The sequence below is a fragment of the Hyperolius riggenbachi genome, chromosome 6 (assembly GCF_040937935.1).
Source record: "Hyperolius riggenbachi isolate aHypRig1 chromosome 6, aHypRig1.pri, whole genome shotgun sequence".
NCBI classification, from domain to species: Eukaryota; Metazoa; Chordata; class Amphibia; order Anura; family Hyperoliidae; genus Hyperolius; species Hyperolius riggenbachi.
Genome location: NC_090651.1, coordinates 260,130,979 through 260,151,463, shown reverse-complemented (window position 1 = coordinate 260,151,463; position 20,485 = coordinate 260,130,979). Strand labels below are relative to the sequence as shown.

The 20,485-nt window shown below is 45.5% G+C and overlaps 1 long non-coding RNA gene across 1 annotated transcript in view; it reads right to left on the bottom strand.

Annotated features, from left to right (window-relative positions):
• Positions 1 to 293: 293 nt before the first annotated feature.
• The window catches only part of LOC137521464 (uncharacterized), a 38,284-nt gene continuing 18,092 nt past the window's right edge, over positions 294 to 20,485 (bottom strand). Inside the window, exons 3-4 of the long non-coding RNA XR_011022126.1 lie at positions 15,865 to 16,014; positions 294 to 6,142 (exon numbers count right to left, since the gene is read on the bottom strand). This is a non-coding gene — a long non-coding RNA (uncharacterized lncRNA). The remainder of the gene's footprint in view (positions 6,143 to 15,864; positions 16,015 to 20,485) is intronic.

Sequence of the window (20,485 nt, the reverse complement as noted above, 5' to 3'; positions counted from 1 at the left end):
TAGACCGCCAGGGAGGTTAATTAACCTCTTGTCCCTTGAAGAAGCAAAGGTTTTTTTCAGTCTTTTACTTCCCGATCACTGTGATTGGCTTACAGTGATCAGGAGGTCAGGAGCCAGTAAAACAGCTCTCGACCAATAGGAGGAAGATAGGCTGTCATTTGACAGCCAAGTTCAGTTCCTCCTGGAGCAGCAATAGGCACAGGACCACTGTAAGCCACGGTGTAGAATCTCCACCACATTAGAGTTAGAGAGCTACAGATGGCGTAGATTCTACTAACCCTGGTCCCTAGCCATTTAATCAAAGTATTTATTAAAGGACTTCAACAATACATGGTATTTGCAGTATACAGTTAGCAGGCATTGCAACATTGTAGTGACAATCCCAGGTAAAAGTAGTATGTATATGTATAAGTGTCCAAAATAAGGTCATGGATACAGAGAAAGGAGAGATACCATACCAAGAGATCTTAAAATGTCAATGTCTACTCCAGAACATCGTAATCCTTTTCTCAGCCTCAGTCTGCCTACATGTCAGGGCCCAGGGGAGCTCATGTCACATGCAGGAAGTAAGATGGGGCTGAGAGATGGAAGCAGGACACAAGGATTGGTGGGCTGCTAAATATGCAGGGAGCAGAGAGAGAAGACTACCAGCTGTGCCAGGATCAGGTTAGGTTACTCACAAGCCACACTGATCTGCCTGGGTCTGAAAATTTAGTGAGGAATTACAGAGCACCACAGCCATATAATTGCACATTAGCGCATCAAGTGTACCTATGCTATGCATTGAGAGTCTTAGGGGTACAGAGCTGCAATTAATCAAATACCTATCATAAAGTGATGGCAGCTGTTATTTACATTGTATCAATGTATCACTTGCATGCATTGCAAGTACTATTTGGCAACCCACAGTCTATTATTGTACTGGTATTCAGTGGCGTAGGGGTTACTGCTGCATGGGTTGTGATCGCGTCCGGAGGGGGCACTTACCCTAACCATGTGCTGCGTAGGGGGGTGGAGCAGCAGGTGCATGAACAGCGGCTGAGGGGGTAATCAGATACTCATATTGCTGGGATCCAGCACCGCATGTACTACTAACTTCCTGTTCCTGTGTTCCACCCATAGTAACTGTGGGATGGAATGCAGGATTCAGGAACAGGACAGAGTAAGTACATGTGTTGCATGGATCCCGGCAATGTAAGTATCATGCGCCTGCTGCTGCACCCTCCTACCCACCGCCACCTGGCTACCTATTCCTGATTGCCTATACTGGGGCACCTATAGCTGGCTACGTATAACGGGGCCACCTATTTCTGGCTACCTATACTGGGGGCACCTATAGCTGACTACATATATCGTGGCACCTATTTCTGGCTTCCTATACTGGGGGCACCTATTCCTAGCTATCTATACTGGGGGAACCTATTCTTAGCTACTTATACAAGGGCACCTATTCCTGTCTACCTATACTAAGGCACCTATTACTAGCTACACATACTGGAGGCCCTGTACTGGCCACCTTATGGGGGGTGAAGGAGTGGAGCACATCTGGCTACCATTATGGGGTGGAGGGGGGGGGGGCACATTATTTAATGTAGGGGGGGGCTGGTCCAAGTTCTGCATCGGGGCCCCAAGGTCTGTAGCTATGCCACTGCTGTTATTTATGGGAGTACAGTACAACAATTAGAATCAGAGCCTGTATTAGATTAGGGTTGTGTGCATCTGTAGACTGCACTGGTACTTCTGTGTAGGGCAAATGCATGGTACATCTGAGCTGCTTGTGTTTTCGCGCCCAGACTTGTGTAGTATCTCATAGAGACATGGGAATATATAAACCAGCAATATCATCATGTATTGAACTGAGTAATTGGGCTGAAAGGAAGCAAATAAAACCACACAGCATGCAAAGCAAGGTGAATGCATTCAATCTTCACATAACAGCAACTCAGCAAGTTGTTTGCAGAGAGACTTCATCAGCTTATCATCTAAGGACTGGTTCAGACGTGCGTCTGTGGAGCGTTTACCACCAGCGCTCGGGACTTGGCGTTAAACTCTCCCATTCAAGTGAATGGGAGCATTTGTACCAGGCATTCAGGTCCCGATTTTCAAGGCGACCCTGGACGCTACAGGTAGCGTCCTGAGGCAGTTAACCAGCACTGGTAATGTTCCCCTAGGGGAAGAGAAACGCCGACCGCATCCAAAAGCTACGTGAAAGGCTGCTGAAAGCCCGAACGCATAGCAGCCGCAACGCCTCCAAAAGCGATGCCACAGAAAGCCGGGCAGACCAGCCCTAACACTGCAGCATTTCAATTATAGAAATATGACAGAACCAACAGGTTTTGGACTAGTCCATCTCTTCATACGGGATTCTCAGGAACGCTCTTATTCTTTATGAAGACACTCCTTGAAAAAGATTTATACAAAGATGCTGGCCAGCCTCCATGCTCACCGTATACTTCTCTGGCAGTTGGACGGAGCAACGGCCATTCACTAAGTACTTTCACTGGCGAACTCAGGGGGCTATTCCGGGTGTCTGGAACCTCCCCCCTGCACCTATTCAGCCAGGGAAGCCCGCATAATATAAACAGCCTCATTCTCCCTCCCTTCTTACTTCTGGTGCTTCCCTCCAGCTAATAGAATGAGAGAGGCAGCCGAGCTTCCCTCACAAACCTCACAAGAAGATGCAGCCTGCAGTGAGAGAATGTTGATTATGGAGTCCTGGACTCTCCACAGCACAGATGTGTCAGACATGATGAAATTAGAGTGCAGGCAAGCTGGTAAATATGCACAGCATGATGCAGAGCTTGCCTGGACTCAGGGTCTGTGGGCAAACATCTGTCTGGTCTCTCCCCATTGTTATAATGACTGCATGTGTGGATAAGGTGTGGATAACAAGCTGAAAAGTTTTTGACAGTCCCTAGACTCCAGGAGGGCTTCTTTCTGACTTGTGTGAGAGACTGACAGGGACAGGAGTCCGATTACAGGCAAGTAGCCTGTGTGATGTGGGACTTCAATACAGATAAGTTCTCTGCTCCATCTCAGGCTATTCTCAATTTCTACACTCCTCTCTCTGGGCTAGTGCAACGCCAAAATGACAATAGCAATCGCTAGCAATTTGTGAGTGTGATTTTGTGAAGTGATTTTCAGAGCGATTTTTGAATGAATTGCTCAAAAACAAGCTACATGCAGTATACCTGCGATTTTGAAAAAATCACAACGCTGCTGTGAGAACACCCACATAGGGTAACATTAGCCAAGCGCTTTTCAAATCACTGTTGATTTGAAAAACGCTCAGAAGCACTCTTGGTGTGCACCAGCCCTCCCTCATTCACCTTTGTTTCCCTCTTCCCCTAGAGCTGGCTGTATCTTCTTGTCATACAGGAAAGCTAAATAAAAGTGCAATCCTGGTGAGGCAAAATATTATTATTTAGTATTTATGTAGCGCCGACATCTTCCGCAGATGCATATATCCCTGCATCATATGGGTATCGCTTGCGCTATGTGACACTATGTAGCATATTCCACTGAATTGTCCAAACTAAGTCTATCTCCTGTTCCTCTCTTGGGGAGTTGTTCCAGCGCTGTACCCCGTTCACATTTGCTGCTACCAGAAGCCCTCAGAAACACTAGTGTCCTTGAGTACTTCCAAAGATAGGCAGCTCCGTAATACGCCAGCGCACTTTTGTGCATGGGCAGTATGGAGCCACCTGTATTCGGAAGCACTCGGGACATACGTGCTTCTGGACCTTTCAGGAACCCCCCCCTTAAAAATCCTGCGTTTGCCCCTGACTTTTAAAAATAAACAAAACCCTGAGAATCCCCTATGATGATATAGCAGTGTTCTCCCCAGGATTTTTTTCCAGCCGGGTGGCATGAAAAAGTAGCCGGGTGGGGTGCGAGGTGGGAATGCTGGACCAGTGCAACTCTACCTACAGCATAAGGCCTCGTTCACATCATTTAGCGCAGATGGCTGTGCGATTGGAACGCAACGCGTCCGATCGCACGCCATCTGCGCTCCTATGCGCTGCAGATCCCATTCATTACAATGAATGGGATCTGCGCTGCGATTCCTAAAAATGCGTGCAGCACGCGATAGCGCAATCACGCTGCCATGCAGCGCATATGATGGGAACGGTAGAAGGGCTGTCTATGCCCTTCTACCGTTCTTGCGTGTCGCACACTATACGCGCTGCCAAAATGCGGACGGCAGCGCGTATAGTCTGAACGAGGCCTAAGAAGAGGATGAGGAGGCGAGCTGATGACAGCCGGTTGCTCACCAAAACTAGTTAGATGATGCACCCGTCTAAAAGAGCCTGGCGAGAACCCTGAATATGGGTGTTATAGTTGCTATTCATACTGGGGTGATTATTACATTAAATATGGGGGGGGGGATAATTTCACGTTTCATACAGGGGTGTTGCATTTCATAGAGGGGGTGATTTTTGTTTATCATATGGTTGTGATTTGCTGCTCGGGTCAAGCGGTATTGCAGATAGTAAACAGGAGTCAGTATCATAGTAAATTATCTGCAATACCCCTCTACCCCAGCAGCAAATAACATCCATATGAAATAACATGCATGTGAACGCTGCAAGAATCACCCCCACACACTGTCTTTTCAAGGCACTTGCACATACCCTCAACACTTGATCTATGTTCCATTTTTACTATTTTTGCAGCAGCAGCAGCTTTTAACATACTTTGTCCAGCTAGTACAGCCAGGGCCGGATTTGTAATTTTTACTGCCCTAGGAAACTTTTCACAACTGATCTCTGGCAGATTAAATCACTGTGATTGGATCGGCCAGTTGCTAAAAATCAAGTAATGTATCACATCTTATGGGCAACCAAGCAGGCAGATGAGACAGACAGCATTCAGCAGCAGCCTCCATCCCCAGCAAGTCAGCTAATCCACATTGCAGCCATTGTTTGTTTTCACAGGTCCCCTATCTTGAAAGCTCGGTGTACTAAGCAGACTATGCATGATATCAGATAAGAAGTGAAGATTAGAAGATTTCTCACTCACACCAGAGGAAGGATGATTATCCACTCATGTGCAGTGCTTTGAACTTTTCCCGGCATCAGTGTGGCATGCTTCAGAGGATCTCGTGTTGCAGAGAAGCAGCCAGGAAACAGAGGGGGCGGGGCGTCAGAACTCCTTGCCGTGTACAGTATCTAGAGCTGAAGATTCATGCTGCCAGGGCACAGGAGAGACTCTGTGTGGAATGGATACGATCGCTAGGTGGAGGAGGGAGAGAGTGCAGCTTCAGGTTCTCTCCCAGCCGCCCTCAAGTAACTATGACAGGACTAGTTTCCCTGCACTCTGTAGTTGTAACTGGCGGCTGCCTCTGCTAGCTGAGCTGCCTGCAAGCTACCAGACACAGGCAACCAGCAAAGCGGGGCATAGAAGAGGCATTCAGTTATGGCGGTGATAGACAGTTACCCAGCCCTAGCCCTGCCCCTTACAACCCGCCCAGCCAATCACTATACAAGCAGGAGGTCACACAGGCAGATGAGCGCTCCTGCACTACAATGAATGTATAGCGAGAGCTGAGCACTGATTATAGCAGGCAATGGACCGCTCTGCCAGCGTGACATCAGCTGTAACAAGGTAGGCGGGCGGGATCTCAAACCAGCCGGGCGGCCCGCCCACTTAAAGAGCCCTGGGGAGAACACTGATATAGACTAGTCAAAACCCTGTCAGTTCTGTCAGATTTCTACTACCTATTGTAAGTGACAGCAACATAAGAAAAGGTAATTTATGGCTCATTTTACTTTGGAAGAAACATACTTCTTATTTGTATGTGTTTACATATATTTTAAATTTACAATTTTCACGATAGTGGTCCTTTAATTTACCACTGTCCCAATCAGTAAAATGTGTGATTCCTCTGGTTCCTTTGTTTATAGCAAGCACAAATGCCTATCACAACACTGCCCAGGCACCCCATCTGATTTCCAGACTACAACCATTCGCTTTCCCTTTGGACAAGAGCTCACACATCGGGTAAAGTCACAGGTGCAGTAACTTGGCACGGTGGGGCAACACTTCCCATGTGGGGTGTGAGGCTTGGTTTGCACTGAGTCGCTGGGGCAGTTAAGTGGCTCTGGCTCTGGACAAGTCACATTGACACATAGTCGCTCAACTGCAAAAAAAAAAATAATAATAATGGAAATCATTAAAGTGGTCTAAAACGTTTAAATAACATTTAATAAAAATGTATTTCCCTACTTTGTATTACCCATACAGTTACTATATTTGCTTTTGTGCAAAAGTAATACTGTCCAATTACGAATTGCAAGTTCCCAAAGTACAGTTTATCTGCTCTGAAAGCTGCCATTGCATTTTATTCAAGCTGCTTTTTATTATATATTAAAATCTTCTAGTGAGCTCTTCTGAACTCTGTGCATACTACAAGCAGACAGCGTTTGTTTTTAGCACAGCTCAAAATGTAACAATTGAGGAATGTAAACAAAAAAAATCTCCTGTTGGATGCAGATCATAAGCTGAAGGGGCTTTCCACTGCAGGATAAAGTGCTGTGTTTAACTGTTTAAATGCTGTTCTGCTACATTTTGTGCTAGTAGGTTTAAGGCTGTAAGGAATCTTTTAGAGCAAAGAAAAAATGCTGAGTTTCAGACCAATTTAAATCACTGGAACTATTTCTAAAAATAATAGGGGAAAGAAATGTAGTAAAGAGCTGAGAAGTTTCATTGTGATCAGTTTGGGCATCTGATCAGATCCACAGGAACTTAAAAATAGGAAATTCTATGCACAGTTGTGATCATAGTGAAGCTTGTTACAGTGCACACATTCAGTTTTCCTTAACTCAAAGGACTAGATGCACTCTCCTGAGGTAAGTATCCCCAAGTTGTTTCTTTCTCTTTAATAGAGGGAAGTCTCTGGGTAGCATAGAGCCTTCCTGTTCCTCTACCCCACCGATTGTTTCACCACTGTCCTCTGGTGTAGCTATTTGACCCACTAGTGCTTTTCCTAACTACTGATGTCCCTAAGTAGTTGAGAGGATGAGCACATGCCTACTGCACATGCACAAGTCCAGTCCGTGCTTGCATAGTACGGATGTAGTCATCCTTGGAAGTAACTACTCGGAGACGTGAGTAGTTGCAAAGAGCTGTTTGAGAAAGAGTCTACTATGGATAACAGGTGATAGTAGAATATCTGTAAAATTACTGGTATTCCACTAATGGTAATACATAGGGCTTGATTCACTAACCGGCGCTAAGCCGGTTAGTGTGCCTTATCTGAGGTAAGTGTGCCTTATCTGAGGTTAGTGTGCCTTATCTGAGGTTAGTGTGCCTTATCTGAACTTAGTGCCCCTTAAGTAGCTTTGTGCACACTAAAAGATGCACAAAGCTACAACGCGCACTGCACAATAACATCGCACCCGCTATACTGTACATGATGCGACCTTAAGATCGCATTGGATGCGACCTTAACGGCGCATCAGTGCACCGTTATCGTCGCATCCTATGCAACCTTATGGTCGCATCATATACCGTATAGCGGGCGCAACGTAATCGTCACACTGCGCTCAAAGATCGATGCATTACGCTGTGCGCAGTTCAGTGCGCGACGTAGCTTTGTGCATCTTTTAGTGTGCACAAAGCTACTTAAGGGGCACTAAGTTCAGATAAGGCACACTAACCTCACATAAGGCACACTAACCTCACATAAGGCACACTAACCTCAGAAAAGGTTAGCGCTGCTGTTTGTGCCCACTAAGTGATAAGGCATACTAACCGGCTTAGTGCCGGTTAGTGAATCAAGGCCATAGAGTGTGACTCTTTTTACCATGCAATGCTATTAAATGCACATGCCCTACAATCACTCACACACTGTACACACATATATCTTTCACTTACTCACGTGCTATGCAAACTAGGCATGTTCAATGAGATGCAAATAATTTTGAGTTGATGCAGGATTATGCAATTTTTTTTTCTATGCAAATTGATGCAGATTGAACATGGACCAATCAAATTTTGCCTCAGCAGGATTTGAATGTTTCATGTTCAAGCTGCATAAATGTGCATACAAAACGTGTAAATGCAGCATCAACTCAAAATTATTTGTACGGGATCTTCTAAAAAAATTATCATATTGTGATAAAGTTCATTATTTTCTATAATGTACTGATAAACATTAGACTTTCATATATTTTAGATTCAAATATACACAACTAAAGTAGTTCAAGCATTTTATTGTTTTAATATTGAGTATAAAGATGAAATCCGGCACCATCAATGATTTGCTCTTTCACTTTAATAACAAGGTACTGGCATAGTTACAACGTTTCGGAGGACTAGCCTCCTTTATCAAGTATTACCAGCATCTAAGGAAACACATAACATGTTGCAATATATATACAGCTTAATCTCAAAATTGGCCAATCAGCTTTGCACAGTCGCAATTTAGCGACCAATCCCCTTACGTCCGCCACGCGGACCTTATGGGGAACTGCTACTTAATATGCACAAGCTTGTGCTCCAATAGCAGAGCACTCACGGACAGTCAGCCGTGCGACGCACGGGGGTGGAGCCCAGAAGGCCGCTCACGGACGCCGACCAATACGGGCGCAACTCCCCAGATGGCATCACATCAGGTACCGCCCCTAAGAAGAGCGGACCTGATGGGGGACAGCGCTCCGTAAGACGGAAGAAACTCCGCCTATGGGCAGCGTCATGTGACATGTGTGAAGGGCGAACGAAGTCCGCCCCTCCCACCGTCACCAGGCAACCATCTAGGCGTCCACAGCCAGCGCGCACGGCGCTGTCTACCTCAGCTGCAACAGCATACAGCGGAAATCCATCTAAGAGAAACATCTAAGAAAAAGAGAAAGAGAAAGTATATGATCACTACACCACAGATCAATACATAGCTCAGTGCAATTAGGCATCATATGCAGCAATGCAAAAATAAAATAAAATAAGAAGACAGCAAAAATAAATAAATGTTACTATATAAATGGCATCATATCATATTCCCTATTCATGCCTCTAGGTTCAAGTGTATCAAGTCTGCGTATCCAGATAGCCTCCCTATATAATAATTTTTTAATTCTATCACCCCCACGTCTAGGTGGCTGAACTTGCTCTAATATTTGGAACCTCAACTGGCTAACAGAATGATTAGCATGACTAAAATGGGAAGGAACTGCCAATTCATTAGCATGATTTCTAATAGTACTCTTATGTGCTGATAGTCTAACTTTCATGGGTTGTGTGGTCTGCCCAATATAGAGAAGACCACACGGGCACTTTAATGCATAAACAACGTAACGTGAGTTGCAATCGAACTGTCCACCAATGCCAAACCTAGCACCCGAATGGGGATGTGAAACATAGTCACCTTTAATAACACTGTGGCAATGGACACAATTTAAACAGGGATAGGTGCCGTTGGGTCGAGCCGAAAGAGCACCCCCACCCCTCTGGGTGCCCATATCCGCCCGCACCAATTTATCCCGTAGTGTTGGGGCACGTTTGTATGACATCAGTGGACAGCTCTGAAACTCTTCAATATGTGGAAAAGCAGTTTTAAGAATATTCCAATTGCTGCGTATGATGCCCGCCACTGCATCGCTATATACACTGTATTGGCTCACAAATGGTACTCTCTTAGAGTTGTTTAGTCTACGACGAATATGTTGACTCCTATTTGTTCCCACATTGGTCCTAGCTCTACTAAGCACTCGCTGTGGATACTGTCTCTTAATAAACCTGTCCTGCATCTCATCTAATCGTTGTTCTCTAAGTTGTTCATTTTCTACTATCCTACTAATTCTCTGAAACTGACTTACTGGAATAGAACGTTTAGTGGCCGCCGGGTGGAAGCTGTCAAAACACAATGTTGAATTGGTGTCCGTAGGTTTAATGTAGAGGTCTGTGCCCAACCTACCCTCTGTGACACACACCATTGTATCCAAAAAGCTCACCTCCCGGCAATCACTATGTATAGTGAGTCTAATAGCTGGACATTGCTCATGAAGGTTATCAACAAATTGTTGTAAGCTCGAATGTGACCCCCTCCACACGCAAAAGACATCATCAATGAAACGAAGCCAACAAAGCGCATTGCTAGTAAATATCTCGTTAGTATAAACAAATGTTTCCTCATAAGTGTTCATGAAGATGTTAGCGTAGGAGGGGGCCACATTCGAGCCCATCGCTGTGCCCCTCAGCTGTAGATAAAATTGGTCCTCAACCAGGAAATAATTACACGTCAATAACAATTGCAACAAATCACATAGAAATTTAACCTGCTTGTTATCAAAATCAGATGCACACCTCAGGACGGACTCGACTGCCTCTACACCCCCATCGTGAGGGATGGAGGTGTAGAGGCTCTCAACGTCCAATGTAACCAATAAAGCCCCCTCTGGAATCTCAGGCAATTTCTTAATAGCATCAATAAATGTGGTCGTATCTCTCAGATATGATTTACCAGACACTACGTAAGGTCGCAACACAACATCCAAATATCTAGCCATGGGAGAAAATATAGAGTCTATCCCGGCCACAATGGGCCGCCCCGGTGGCCGGGACAGACTCTTATGTATTTTAGGGCAGATGTAGAAAACGGGTATGATTGGATGAGGTTGAATAAGATATTCCTTAAGCTTAATGTCTATGATCTCATCATCAACTGCCTTCGTCAACAGTGTCAGGATCTTATCCTGAAATACTTTGGTCGGATCTCGTTCTAATCTAGCATAAGTTGTTGTATCCGACAGCAATCGATATACTTCATCCCTATAATCAACCAGGTCCATCACCACGACTGCTCCCCCTTTGTCTGCCTGCTTAATTATGATACTTTTGTCACTGCTCAGTTCCTGTATAGCTCTCCTTTCTTCCACTGTAAGGTTGTGTTTGACTCTTATCGTTTTGTCCATAGCAGCCGTCTTCAAGAGTTCACCAATCTGATCATTAGTTTGTTTCATAAATTGATCAATTACCTGACATGAAGGGGGATTGAAGCGACTTTTGGTCCTCAAAGAGGTACCATGTAGAGACAGTTGGTCACTTTCAGGTGCCTGACTCTGACTAAACATATGCATCTGGGGGCTACCAAAATAATACTTAAGACGTATGGTTCGATAAAACCTCTGCAGGTCTATATCTAGCTCAACCTGTTGGGGCCATGCTGTTGGGGCAAATGACAGTCCTTTCTCCAACAACGACTGCTGAGCAGTAGAAAGTTCCAATGACGAAATGTTAACTACTATGGTCTCCGCTACATGTCGCTGCGTCTGGGCTTCTGCTGTTGTGGCCGATGTCTTAAACGGTCCTTGATGTTTGTGCTTCCTACCCCCTCTGCGCGTTCGTCTGCGCTTAGGGGGGGATCTGATGATGATTGGGAATTTGATGCCAAAAAATCCGATGAATCTTCCACTGGTGGATTTCCACGATTGTCAGCCGGTTTAGGGCGTTGTGGTCTTTTGCGTTTGGTTATGGGCTTCTGCCATGGATATACATATCCAGTTGAATAATCTGTGGCATCTCTCTGGAATTTTTCACGTTTAATGATCTGCAGTTGTTTCTTATGAGCTTCAGTCTTATTAGCAAGTTCAACAGTGTATTTACCACAATCATCTGAGCTCATGTTGTCCATCAGTTTACGTTTCAACTCAGTGATCTGGACATCCAGCTTTGGTATCTCTTCCATTATACGATCAATTGTTAGAGTCATAGAGTCAAAGGAAGCTTTATTCCAGATTTTTGTCCACGTAAGGCAAAAATTTGTGTCATTAGGAAACATCAAAGGACTGACGTTAGATCTAATCCCTCTGGGGATTCATCCAACCTTAAGGTATTCCGCCAATGTTGTGGCGTGGAGCTCCAGTGAAGTGCGGATCTTAACCAGCTTTTCCAATTGCTACGGGATAAATTGGTGCGGGCGGATATGGGCACCCAGAGGGGTGGGGGTGCTCTTTCGGCTGGACCCAACGGCACCTATCCCTGTTTAAATTGTGTCCATTGCCACAGTGTTATTAAAGGTGACTATGTTTCACATCCCCATTCGGGTGCTAGGTTTGGCATTGGTGGACAGTTCGATTGCAACTCACGTTACGTTGTTTATGCATTAAAGTGCCCGTGTGGTCTTCTCTATATTGGGCAGACCACACAACCCATGAAAGTTAGACTATCAGCACATAAGAGTACTATTAGAAATCATGCTAATGAATTGGCAGTTCCTTCCCATTTTAGTCATGCTAATCATTCTGTTAGCCAGTTGAGGTTCCAAATATTAGAGCAAGTTCAGCCACCTAGACGTGGGGGTGATAGAATTAAAAAATTATTATATAGGGAGGCTATCTGGATACGCAGACTTGATACACTTGAACCTAGAGGCATGAATAGGGAATATGATATGATGCCATTTATATAGTAACATTTATTTATTTTTGCTGTCTTCTTATTTTATTTTATTTTTGCATTGCTGCATATGATGCCTAATTGCACTGAGCTATGTATTGATCTGTGGTGTAGTGATCATATACTTTCTCTTTCTCTTTTTCTTAGATGTTTCTCTTAGATGGATTTCCGCTGTATGCTGTTGCAGCTGAGGTAGACAGCGCCGCGCGCGCTGGCTGTGGACGCCTAGATGGTTGCCTGGTGACGGTGGGAGGGGCGGACTTCGTTCGCCCTTCACACATGTCACATGACGCTGCCCATAGGCGGAGTTTCTTCCGTCTTACGGAGCGCTGTCCCCCATCAGGTCCGCTCTTCTTAGGGGCGGTACCTGATGTGATGCCATCTGGGGAGTTGCGCCCGTATTGGTCGGCGTCCGTGAGCGGCCTTCTGGGCTCCACCCCCGTGCGTCGCACGGCTGACTGTCCGTGAGTGCTCTGCTATTGGAGCACAAGCTTGTGCATATTAAGTAGCAGTTCCCCATAAGGTCCGCGTGGCGGACGTAAGGGGATTGGTCGCTAAATTGCGACTGTGCAAAGCTGATTGGCCAATTTTGAGATTAAGCTGTATATATATTGCAACATGTTATGTGTTTCCTTAGATGCTGGTAATACTTGATAAAGGAGGCTAGTCCTCCGAAACGTTGTAACTATGCCAGTACCTTGTTATTAAAGTGAAAGAGCAAATCATTGATGGTGCCGGATTTCATCTTTATACTGAAGATCGGGACTTGGGGCTGAAAGTCCTTTACTTCCAGGCACATCATAACAACATTATATCTACTGGAGTGCGAACTATTTCTACTATTCAATTGTTTTAATATTGATGATTTTGGCATACAGCTCATGAAAACCCAAATTTCCTATCTCAAAAAATTAGCATATTTCATCCGACCAATACAAGAAAAGTGTTTTTAAAACAAAAAAAAGTCAACCTTCAAATAACTATGTTCAGTTATGCACTCAATACTTGGTCGGGAATCCTTTTGCAGAAATGACTGCTTCAATGCGGCGTGGCATGGAGGCAATCAGCCTGTGGCACTGCTCAGGTGTTATGGAGGCCCAGGATGCTTCGATAGCAGCCTTAAGCTCATCCAGAGTGTTGGGTCTTGCGTCTCTAAAATTTTCTCTTCACAATATCCCACAGATTCTCTATGGGGTTCAGGTCAGGAGAGTTGGCAGGCCAATTGAGCACAGTAATACCATGGTCAGTAAACCATTTACCAGTAGTTTTGGCACTGTGAGCAGGTGCCAGGTCGTGCTGAAAAATGAAATCTTCATCTCCACAAAGCTTTTCAGCAGATGGAAGCATGAAGTGCTCCAAAATCTCCTGATAGCTAGCTGCATTGACCCTGCCCTTGATAAAACACAGTGGACCAACACCAGCAGCTGACATGGCAGACCAGACCATCACTGACTGTGGGTACTTGACACTGGACTTCAGGCATTTTGTCATTTCCCTCTCCCCAGTCTTCCTCCAGACTCTGGCACCTTGATTTCCGAATGACATGTAAAAGTTGCTTTCATCTGAAAAAAAGTACTTTGGACCACTGAGCAACAGTCCAGTGCTGCTTCTCTGTAGCCCGAGGCAGGCGCTTCTGCCGCTGTTTCTGGTTCAAAAGTGGGTTCATGCTTCCATCTGCTGAAAAGCTTTATGGAGATGAAGATTTCATTTGTCAGCACGACCTGCCACCTGCTCACAGTGCCAAAACCACTGGTAAATGGTTTACTGACCATGGTATTACTGTGCTCAATTGGCCTGCCAACTCACCTGACCTGAACCCCATAGAGAATCTGTGGGATATTGTGAAGAGAAAGTTGAGAGACGCAAGACCCAACACTCTGGATGAACTTAAGGCCGCTATTGAAGCATCCTGGGCCTCCATAACACCTGAGCAGTGCCACAGGCTGATTGCCTCCATGCCACGCCGCATTGAAGCAGTCACTTCTGCAAAAGGATTCCCGACCAAGTATTGAGTGCATAACTGAACATAATTATTTGAAGGTTGACTTTTTTTGTTTTAAAAACACTTTACTTTTATTGGTTTGATGAAATATGCTAATTTTTTTAGATAGGAAATTTGGGTTTTCATGAGCTGTACGCCAAAATCATCAATATTAAAACGATAAAATGCTTGAACTACTTTAGTTGTGTGTATTTGAATCTAAAATATATGAAAGTCTAATGTTTATCAGTACATTACAGAAAACAATGAACTTTATCACAATATGCTAATTTTTTGAGAAGATCCTGTATCTCATTGACCATCCTTAATGCACACACATACCCACACATTCTGCACTCGTATACCATACGCTTACTAACACATATACCTTACTCTTACACACTTTACACACATTTAAGCTACATTCACACATGGTACACACATACACCCTACACTTACACGTTATACACATACTTATATATTATATATTATACACATAGATACCCTACACTTAAACACCTTATAAAATTACTCACATGTTAAAGATGTTGTGGATCTCTCTGCATTCACCCCGTACTATATACTTATACACACACTGGACATCCTTGCACTGTACAGTTTCTCACACTTTGTAAAAGCCTATGACTTTCACAGTGGGCACCATTCTGCTAGTATTTATCCAATTATCTTTTTGTTAGTGTAGATAAGATCACTGCCCAGTCCAATGATGAAATGTCATGGAAACATATTTAATGATATATTTATATCTTATATACATATTTATGGTATATATGGTGATCCTGGATGGAAATCGAACACACAGACAGCACGTATCAGCTGTCGTCAAGTCTTCCTTCTTCCATCTGAGAAATATAGCGAAAATCAAGCATCTTATCCCAGCTGAAGACCTACCTGCCCTGGTTCATGCATTTGTATCCTCCCGCCTGGACTACTGCAATGCCCTGTTCATCGGATCCCCAGATAAGGTCCTGCGCCCCTTACAGCTAGTTCACAATACAGCAGCCAGACTCCTAACCAATGCCCCCCGCGGCTCACACATCTCCCCAGTACTGCAAACTCTTCAGTGGTTGCCAGTAAAATGAAGAATCCATTTTAAGATTTGCCTGCTGACATTCAAGGCTCTAAACCACATGGGACCCAAATACATAGCGGATCTAATGGAACTTTATGCCCCTCCACGCACCCTCCACTCTGCCAGTAAGATGAATCTGGTTATTCCCAGGATACACTTAACATTTGGTGTTCCGGACTTTTCCTATGCAGCCCCTACTCTGGAACTCGCTTCCACAGTCAGTGCGAGAGGCTCCTTCTCTGGACAGCTTTAAGAAAAGGCTTAAAACCCACCTCTTCTCTTGAGCCTTTGAGACTGCATAACACAGGTGACAGCGTTTTGAGTCCCCAGGGAGAAAAGCGCTAAAAAAATATTATTGTTATTGTGATTATTGTTATACATACACACACAAACCTACTTAGTGCCTTGTTACATAGAGTCCCATCTTTGAATTCAAAAATACGACTGCATGGGGCTGTAGTGCAGGTACACTGGTTATCCACAATGTCACATCCTCTATGTGTACATGGACGATTGTAAATTGCCTTGTACAAGTGATCATAACTAGCTGCAAAGTTGACAAAAAAAAAAAAACAACAACACTTGTGATTGGTACATTTAACAGAATCAGCATAATTGGAGAATATAGTAAAACATCTCATCAGGCTTATATTATCAAAAGCTTGCCACAGTTTTAAAGGTAGAGAAATAAACAAGAATACATAAACAAACATCACGTTCCACTAAGATATTTAGTGTATAAGATCTATATGTCTGCTAATAATATGCTACTCTCTTTCTTATAATAAATCCCATTCTTGCTGCTGTGTATGGCCATTCAGGGCCAGTGGCATAGCTCAGGAGCTGTGGGCCCCGCGGCAAGTTTTACGTTGGGCCCCCCATGCACTCTATACATAATTGATACGGTGCACCAAAACCTGCCAATAGCAACTACAGTGTCAGGGGTGCAAGAAGGGGATGGGGAACTGTTTGTTTATGATTACCACTATTCAAAGTATCTGTAGAAGTGATTATTATGAGCACAGGACCAATAGAGAGGTAGTACTGTGGTTAAGGGAGGGCCCCTTCTGGCCCAGGGGACCCAATGCGGTTGCGACCTCTGCAACCCCTATTGCTACGCCCCTGTTCAGGGCATAAAACAGTGGCTGTTGCTAGCAATGCAGAGATCATCTGTGTAAAAGTGAACTGCTGTTCAACTAGATGCCCCCCCCGCACCTTCAAAGTTTCTCTCCACCCACAGGGCTGATCAGACCTTTTTCATACAGATACTGACCGTGCCTTTCTGAATCTGCTACTACTTTGCAAATAGAGTCTTGCACTGTGAGTGTTACCCACCTGGCAGGCCCGGATTTACCTATAGGCACAGATGTCCTAGCACCTTACACTGTGCCGTGCATGAACCTACAAACCCTCACCAAATTGCAACGCACATGTACTGGCTGGCCCATCTGTCACTTCTCCCTTGCTTCCCTTACCCATCATAAGTAGCTACAGTTGCCCCTTAGTATTAGATAGCCAGAAGCACCCTCAATATTATGTAGCTACAGGTCTCCCCAAGTTTTAGGTAGGTAGAGGAACCTCAGTATTAAGCAGCTAGAGGTGCCCCTGAAGGGAGATCTCATCAGTGGAATACCGAGAGCAGGGTAACCTCTCATTTACACTCTCATCAGGATTCTGCATTGGGAAGGAGGAGGGGAGGCGCTCGGAGAGGGGAGTGATCCACCTTTCCATCAGGCGCCTTAAGGCACGTGCCTAGAGTGCCTTATGTTAAATCTGGCCCTGCCACCTAGGGGCCTCCTCTGCGCATCAATGCTACAATAAACCTGGACTGTGATTTGCCTGTACCTGCCAGCAATCTTTTGGAGTGGCTGGATAGTGTACTGGTTAAAGGCTCTGCCTTTGACATGGGAGACCAGGGTTCGAATCCTGGTTAGGTCAAGTACCTATTCAGTAAGGAGTTCAAGGCAAGATTCCCTAACACTGCAGGGTGGCCTCTTGAGCGCGTCCCAGTGGCTGCAGCTCTTGAGCGCTTTGAGTCCGACAGGAGAAAAGAGTTATACAAATGTTTGGACTATATCGGTCGGATTATATTTTGGTAGTGATGAATGATCTACTGTGGCGGTTGCATAGCAGTGGTGCTCAGCAAGATTTCGGATATCCAAACTACCCAGATAATCCAAACTTTTTCAGCTATACGACCGTATTCGGATTCCGGATACCTGGTCTCAAATCCGGATAGCAATCCACGGATAGTTGTCAGGCAATCCGGATATCCGCGGATATCCGAATCTTGAGATACTGTAAATAAGAAGATGACATCCATGACGTCACTGAGCCAAGTGGGTACCAGAGACAGCAGCAGCAGGAGGAGTAGGTAGATGCAGCTATTGTAGTGGCATAATAGCTGGTGGCACTAGCAGCAGAAGATATAGTTTTGTGTGGACCCTGGTGATGGTGGGTAACACAGACAGCAGCAGCAGCAGGAGGAGTAGGTAGATGCAGCAGCAGATGCAGCAGCAGCAGGATTATTGTAGTGGCGTAATAGCTGGTGGCACTGTCTGGCAGCAGAAGATATAGTTTTGTGTGGACCCTGGTGGTGGTGGGTACCACAGACAGCAGCAGCAGGATGAGTAGGTAGTAGTGTTGGGCGAACAGTGTTCGCCACTGTTCAGGTTCTGCAGAACATCACCCTGTTCGGGTGATGTTCGAGTTCGGCCGAACACCTGACGGTGCTCGGCCAAACCGTTCGGCCATATGGCCGAACTAAGAGCGCATGGCCGAACGTTCCCCGAACGTTCGGCTAGCGCTGTGATTGGCCGAACGGGTCACGTGGTTCGGACCCGAACGCGCTCTGATTGGCCGAACTGTCACGTGGTTCGGGTAAATAAATACCCGAACCACGTCATATCTCCGCCATTTGTCTGTGGGTTTAGCTTTGGGTAGGCAGGCAGGGTAGTTCGCGCTCCAGCCACGCTAGCCAGGGTCCCCCCCAGTCATTGTGTGTCACTGCTGGGAACAGTAGTACACCGCTCGTTCAGCCACACTATATAGCATTCTGTGTACTGTTCTGTGTCTGCTGGGAACAGTGGTACACCGCTCGTTCAGCCACACTATATAGCATTCTGTGTACTGTTCTGTGTCTGCTGGGAACAGTAGTACACCGCTCGTTCAGCCACACTATATAGCATTCTGTGTACTGTTCTGTGTCTGCTGGGAACAGTAGTACACCGCTCGTTCAGCCACACTATATAGCATTCTGTGTACTGTTCTGTGTCTGCTGGGAACAGTAGTACACCGCTCGTTCAGCCACACTATATAGCATTCTGTGTACTGTTCTGTGTCTGCTGGGAACAGTGGTACACCGCTCGTTCAGCCACACTATATAGCATTCTGTGTACTGTTCTGTGTCTGCTGGGAACAGTAGTACACCGCTCGTTCAGCCACACTATATAGCATTCTGTGTACTGTTCTGTGTCTGCTGGGAACAGTAGTACACCGCTCGTTCAGCCACACTATATAGCATTCTGTGTACTGTTCTGTGTCTGCTGGGAACAGTAGTACACCACTCGTTCAGCCACACTATATAGCATTCTGTGTACTGTTCTGTGTCTGCTGGGAACAGTAGTACACCGCTCGTTCAGCCACACTATATAGCATTCTGTGTACTGTTCTGTGTCTGCTGGGAACAGTAGTACACCGCTCGTTCAGCCACACTATATAGCATTCTGTGTACTGTTCTGTGTCTGCTGGGAACAGTAGTACACCGCTCGTTCAGCCACACTATATAGCATTCTGTGTACTGTTCTGTGTCTGCTGGGAATAGTGGTACACCGCTCGTTCAGCCACACTATATAGCATTCTGTGTACTGTTCTGTGTCTGCTGGGAATAGTGGTACACCGCTCGTTCAGCCACACTATATAGCATTCTGTGTACTGTTCTGTGTCTGCTGGGAACAGTGGTACACCGCTCGTTCAGCCACACTATATAGCATTCTGTGTACTGTTCTGTGTCTGCTGGGAACAGTAGTACACCGCTCGTTCAGCCACACTATATAGCATTCTGTGTACTGTTCTGTGTCTGCTGGGAATAGTGGTACACCGCTCGTTCAGCCACACTATATAGCATTCTGTGTACTGTTCTGTGTCTGCTGGGAATAGTGGTACACCGCTCGTTCAGCCACACTATATAGCATTCTGTGTACTGTTCTGTGTCTGCTGGGAACAGTGGTACACCGCTCGTTCAGCCACACTATATAGCATTCTGTGTACTGTTCTGTGTCTGCTGGGAACAGTAGTACACCGCTCGTTCAGCCACACTATATAGCATTCTGTGTACTGTTCTGTGTCTGCTGGGAACAGTAGTACACCGCTCGTTCAGCCACACTATATAGCATTCTGTGTACTGTTCTGTGTCTGCTGGGAATAGTGGTACACCGCTCGTTCAGCCACACTATATAGCATTCTGTGTACTGTTCTGTGTCTGCTGGGAATAGTGGTACACCGCTCGTTCGCCACTGTATAGCATTGTGCTCTGTGTCGCTGCTGGGAATAGTGGTACACCGCTCACCCGTCACTGTATAGCATTGTGCTCTGTGTCACTGCTGGGAATAGTGGTACACCGCTCACCCGTCACTGTATAGCATTGTGCTCTGTGTCGCTGCTGGGAATAGTGGTACACCGCTCACCCGTCACTGTATAGCATTGTGCTCTGTGTCGCTGCTGGGAATAGTGGTACTGTATAGCATTTCTGTACTGCCACTGTACTGCTGCCAGTCAGCGTGTACTGTAAGGATAAGTGAAATGAGGAAGAAATCCGGTGAAAGAGGGAGGGGCAAGGGAAGAGGTGTTTCCCCTGACGGTTCACGTACAGGCCACAGGGGAGCACCCAAGAAAACCCACTCAATACCGCCCATGTTGTCCAGGACAACAACCCTCACAAATCCAAAAGAACAGGACCAGATAATTACTTGGATGACCTCTCAAGCGTCCAGCAGTGGGTTAAGCAGCACCAGCACATC